Below are 6000 nucleotides of genomic sequence, written 5' to 3'. Positions count from 1 at the left end.
ATAATTGGGAGAAAGAAGGTTGGAAGAGCCCTCATCCTGGATGTTATGTTCTCCCATTGAGGACTGAGACTGATCGCGGGCATGGTACAAGTTGTCATCATGATCATCACCCGCCAATCCCTCATCGATAACATTCTGAGGTTCATTAAAAAAATTCTGGGCATCAGACTCTAGGTTTATGTCGGACTGCGAAAGAGCTTTGTCCACAAGGTCTGCAATATGTGCAGTATATGGAAGTGAAGGCTCATTTTGGATGTTGGTGGCAGATCTTTGAGCAGGCATGGGTGTGCTGCTGGTACTGCTGCTACTCTCCAGGGCCTGAAGATTGGGGGACTGAGAACCGCTATCTCTCGTCACAAACTCCACAATATCAGCAGCCTGGCTCTCCCTAATGGGGCGTCGTGGGCCCTTCATCATCATAGAATCGCGCGTAAGGTTGTAGACTTTTTTTGGAGTTACATCTTCACTCCTCACTGTGCCTGTTGAGGATTGGCCACTACCTCGCACTGATTGTCCACTACCAACTGACTGTCCCCTGCCAGTTTTGGACTGACCCCTGCCGGGTACAGTGCATCCCCTGCTTGGTGCAGAGCGTCCCCTTCCTGCTGTGAAATAGGGATGTACTTTTTGGGTTGCTGGTTCTTGATCACTGCCTGTCAAGGTGTCAAACAAACATCTTTTTGCAGTGGGTTCAATTCCTCGGCCACGGGCACGGCCTGCTCCACCTCTGCCAGACATTGTAGGGAATATGTTCAGCAAGTGCCAAACGTTATTGTTTTATTGAAATGTAGGGGAAAGTGACAAATGATAAACGTATAAAATAAAATAAAAATAAATCAAATTAAAATTTCAATGTAATGAGGGAGGAGAGGACTGGAGAGCTAGTCCAAATTATATATCAATTGCTTTTGGACAACGCACTTGAAATAAATCCCCCCACAAAAAAAATGAAAATAAAATTCAATCAAATCAAATAATTAAAATGATAAAAAAAAAACAAAAAAAACAAATACAATTCACTCTCAGCACACGATCCCTGAATCTAACTGATTTCACTCTATTACATATCACAGGCCCTCTCTTGTCTCTACAATCTACACGCTTTCACTGTAAAATCACAAGCCCTATAATCAGTTTTCCCTGCCTCTAACACTAAACAACAGAATTCTAACCCTAAACAAAGCCCTAACTACAATAATCAACTTCCTAACACAGGCTTACAATCACACAGATCAAAGATCTAAGAAAATGCAATAGAATTGCACTTAATATGGATGTGTAAAACTGTATCACTCTCTGTCTCACTCCTTCTCCTCAGAAAGTGAAAGCAACCCACAAAGAACACAGATCATGGCTGACAGCTTATATACTGAAGGGCGGGAGAAGATACTATTGGTTGCTTAGGATGTAGCTCCCAAACAAACTTGATAACTGATTGGCTACTCTTAGAGAAGGGGAGTTGTGCCTACGAAATTACGCGTAAAATTACGCGTAATTCGCCGTAAAATTACGCATACCTACGCTATTACGGTAGGCGGCGTAATTACAATACCGCTTTACGGCTTACGCGTACATACTTACGCGTAAGACGTAAATTACGCGTAGCACTTACGCGTAAAATAACGGTAAATTACGGTGCGTAATTACGCGCATGCGTAATTTCGGCCCAGCACTGCATTATACTACTTTTCCTGAGTACGTTGGTACCACATGTGTGGCACTTTTTTACACCCTAAGTACGCTAAGGGGCCCAAAGTCCAATGAGTACCTTTAGGATTTCACAGGTCATTTTGCGACATTTGGTTTCAAGACTACTCCTCACGGTTTAGGGCTCCTAAAATGCCAGGGCAGTATAGGAACCCCACAAATGGCCCCATTCTAGAAAGAAGACACCCAAAGGTATTCCGTTAGGAGTATGGTGAGTTCATAGAAGATTTTATTTTTTGTCACAAGTTAGCGGAAAATGACGCTTTGTGAAAAAAAAACAACTAAAATCAATTTCCGCTAACTTGTGACAAAAAAATAAAATCTTCTATGAACTCACCATACTCCTAACGGAATACTTTGGGGTGTCTTCTTTCTAAAATGTGGTCATTAGTGGGGTTCCTATACTGCCCTGGCATTTTAGGGGCCCTAAACCGTGAGGAGTAGTCTTGAAACAAAAATGACCTGTGAAATCCTAAAGGTACTCATTGGACTTTGGGCCCCTTAGCGCAGTTAGGGTGCAAAAAAGTGCCACACATGTGGTATGGCCGTACTCAGGAGAAGTATTATAATGTGTTTTGGGGTGTATTTTTACACATACCCATGCTGAGTGGGAGAAATACCTCTGTAAATCAAACAATTGTCATTTACAGAGATATTTCTCCCACCCAGCATGTATATGTGTAAAAATACACCCCAAAACACATTATACTACTTCTCCTGAGTACGGCAATACCACATGTGTGGCACTTTTTTGCAGCCTAACTGCGCTAAGGGACCCAAAGTCCAATGAGCACCTTTAGGCTTTACAGGGGTGCTTACAATTTAGCACCCCCCAAAATGTCAGGACAGTAAACACACCCCACAAATGACCCCATTTTGGAAAGTAGACACTTCAAGGTATTCAGAGAGGAGCATAGTGAGTCCGTGGCAGATTTCATTTTTTTTTTTTTGACGCAAGTTAGAAGAAATGGAAACTTTTTTTTTTTTTTTTTTTTTGTCACAAAGTGTCATTTTCCGCTTACTTGTGACAAAAAATAATATCTTCTATGAACTCACTATGCCTCTCAGTGAATACTTTGGGATGTCTTCTTTCCAAAATGGGGTCATTTGGGGGGTATTTATACTATCCTGGAATTCTAGCCCCTTATGAAACATGTCAGGTGGTCAGAAAAGTCAGAGATGCTGGAAAATGGGAAAATTCACTTTTTGCACCATAGTTTGTAAACGCTATAACTTTTACCCAAACCAATAAATATAGGCTGAATGGTTTTTTTTTATCAAAAACATGTTTGTCCACATTTTTTGTGCTGCATGTATACAGACATTTTACTTTATTTGAAAAATGTCAGCACAGAAAGTTAAAAAAAAATCATTTTTTTTTGACAAAATTCATGTCTTTTTTGATGAACATAATAAAAAGTAAAAATCACAGCACAAATCAAATAACACCAAAAGAAAGCTTTATTAGTGACAAGAAAAGGAGCCAAAATTCATTTAGGTGGTAGGTTGTATGAGCGAGCAATAAACCGTGAAAGCTGCAGTGGTCTGAATGGAAAAAAAGTTCCTGGTCCTTAAGGGGAGTAAAGCCCACGGTCCTCAAGTGGTTAATAGTGTTTTCCCATGCCCGCTGTCTTCAATGCTAACTTCAATTAATTTGTTAACAATTACTCCTCTCATGCCCACTGACTTTAATGCATTTGGTGAAAATTAATTTTCTCACACCCACTGATTTTAATGCATTTGGTGAAAATGTATTCTCATCTGCCCATAAGAAAATGTATTATGTCATGCCCCTATAGTATTGTGTGTACAATCTAATGTGTACAACAATTATGTTATTGTGAACATTATGATTAAAAGAAAATGGCCATATTCACTCATCTCTACATTTTTACTGCACACACAGATATCCTGTTTGCTTTTGTTCCAAAGTAATGCCCTCTATGTCAAATTCATAAGTCCCTCCAGATCATAGTACAGCAGTGCCATTGCTTGGACATGTTAGATCATGAAGTTAACTCAGAAAGCTCCTCACTGAGGAAAACAGTCCATTAACTCTTTCAGTCATTTTTTTATCACTCATTTACCCTAGACGTTTATATGGTGTTATTAATCTGTTGGAGTAGAAATGAAATATGACTTGAGTTCCCCTTTAAAAAGTTTTCCAAGCTTCCTATAAATTCCTCGGGAAGTTTTTATGTGCTTACATCTTATGATTTCCTCTTTTTACAGCTGCTGAGTCATAGTAAAACTGAAAGCAGAGGTAGTTCTGAGCAGGTACGGAAACAAGATAAACCTGTTTGACTAAGGGAGGATCAAACTCTAGGCAAGTCCGGAAAAGAGAGACATGGCAGAAAGGCCGCATGAAGAAACCATAGATCAGAAATGCATGAAGGAGATCTTTTTGCTGCATCCAGGACTGTGTTGAGAACATCAAGGAGAAGTCTCAGTTGGCTCTGATACATCTGCTTGTTCTGAGCCTAGCGGTGACATTACATGTGCATGAAGGACCATCAAACGCCACCAGGATCAGCAAAGGAATGTACAAGATAGGACAGGTGTGTTTGTACTCTCTCTGTAAACAAAGTCTAGGAATATTTCTCAACATGTCAGACTCTACAAACTAGATGTACAGTTATTGTGCTTGGCTGGAGTCCATTAGGATAGCTATTTAGTGGCTATCTAGTGTGAGTGAAAGTTTTTTTTAATAGGGTGAATATCTCCTGATCCACCCTGTAGGATCACACCTGCTTGCACAGCAAATGATATCGATTAAATGAGTTGGGAAACACTATTTTAACACAAATATGTCCCTTTTTGATGTTGTCATCTGGTTTCCTCAGTAAAGTTTTATAGTGACTAGTGCATTCTTACATCACTGCATGAAGTAAGACACACACACAACCTTTTTTATAGGTACTAAGTCAGTTAACAAATAAGTTCAATTTTTGTCTTTGAGTGAAGTTCAGCCTATCTTCAGATAAACCACTTCCCCTGGCAGAGTAACTTTGTCCCAGAAAATTTCCTCTTCCCCTTGCAGGGACGTAGCTACTCCCACTCCCACTGGTTCCCCCTGCACGTTGACGTGCTCATTATTGGCGGTGATCGTAAGACGGGAGATGAATGAATGGGAACGTAGTTAATCTCTGCCCAGTGTGAATGATCGCAATCATCAATGAGATGTCGCAGTCATTTGTTTACTTCCGACAGAACCCATGCACACATTACTTCCTATTTAGCGTACTATAGGTACGCAATAGGAAGTAACGTGTGAGGACATCTTGTGGCCAAAAATTAAAATTACACCCACACACAAATATTAATTTTTTTTAAAAGACCCACAAATTCATTTAAAATTAACACTTTACCTGCCACACTATCCCATAATCATCCGTTTTTTTTTTTTGCTTGTTTTTTTTTTGCATTTAAAAAAATAAATAAAGATTACAAATTAAAAAAATACATAAATAGTTACTGTACCTTAGGGACTGAACTTTTTTAATATGTATGTCAAGAGATTATATTACTGTTAATTTTTAAACTAAGGACTTGTAAATAGTGACTCATGCTAAACTGAAAAAATGCACCTTTATATCCAAATAAAATACTGTCACCATACATTGTACTAGGGAAATAATTTAAATAGTGCAATAACTGGGAAAAGTGGGCAAATGGGGAAATAAAATGTGTGGGTTTTAATTATCGTAGCATGTATTATTCTAAAACTATAATATAACTGTGTCTTATTTTTCCTGTTAAAATGCAGTTAGAATAAAATATTTCTTAGCAAAAAGTACCTTCCCCAAAGAAATCCTATTTGGTGGCAAAAAAATCCAAGATATATATTGTTTTGTTGGGATAAGTTAAGTAGTAATAAAGTTATATGAATGGAAGAAGTGCTGACAGGTGAAAATTTCTCTGTTTTTTAAGGGGAAAACCCCTTGGAGATAAAGTGGTTAAGCAAAGAAAAAAAAACTGTACTGGAAGCTAGTTTGCTACTTGCCTAGTTGGCATTGTTGTAAGATCTATTGTTGGAAGAACGTGGTGTGATGTGGTCTGCAAGGCGAAAAGTGAACATGCTCCTCCCCATTTGCAAATGAGAGAGTTTGTGAATGGGCAAATCCCAGTGCACACTCATTTTGCAAATGCAAGTTTGCCTGTGTAATAATAATTAGTGCTGCTAAATACATGCACACATGACTGGCTTATGATTGGCCATCTTAGTCCAGCTGACCTTAGTTTAAAGGTCATGCAGGGTACTATTGGTAATGGCTTTGTCACTGGCAAATGTTA

At 38.9% G+C, this 6000-nt stretch overlaps 1 protein-coding gene across 2 annotated transcripts in view; it reads left to right on the top strand.

Annotated features, from left to right (window-relative positions):
- Positions 1 to 4017: 4017 nt before the first annotated feature.
- LOC137524315 (kinesin-like protein KIF13A) overlaps positions 4018 to 6000 on the top strand; it is a 58662-nt gene continuing 56679 nt past the window's right edge. For both annotated transcript variants that reach the window (XR_011022654.1, XM_068244037.1), the window contains exon 1: positions 4018 to 4265. The gene's annotated coding sequence lies outside the window, so the exon portion shown is untranslated. The remainder of the gene's footprint in view (positions 4266 to 6000) is intronic.

The sequence above is a fragment of the Hyperolius riggenbachi genome, chromosome 7 (genome assembly GCF_040937935.1).
Source record: "Hyperolius riggenbachi isolate aHypRig1 chromosome 7, aHypRig1.pri, whole genome shotgun sequence".
In the NCBI taxonomy this organism is placed as follows: domain Eukaryota; kingdom Metazoa; phylum Chordata; class Amphibia; order Anura; family Hyperoliidae; genus Hyperolius; species Hyperolius riggenbachi.
Note: the sequence above shows the minus strand (reverse complement) of the source record. Positions and strands in the feature narration are given on the sequence as shown.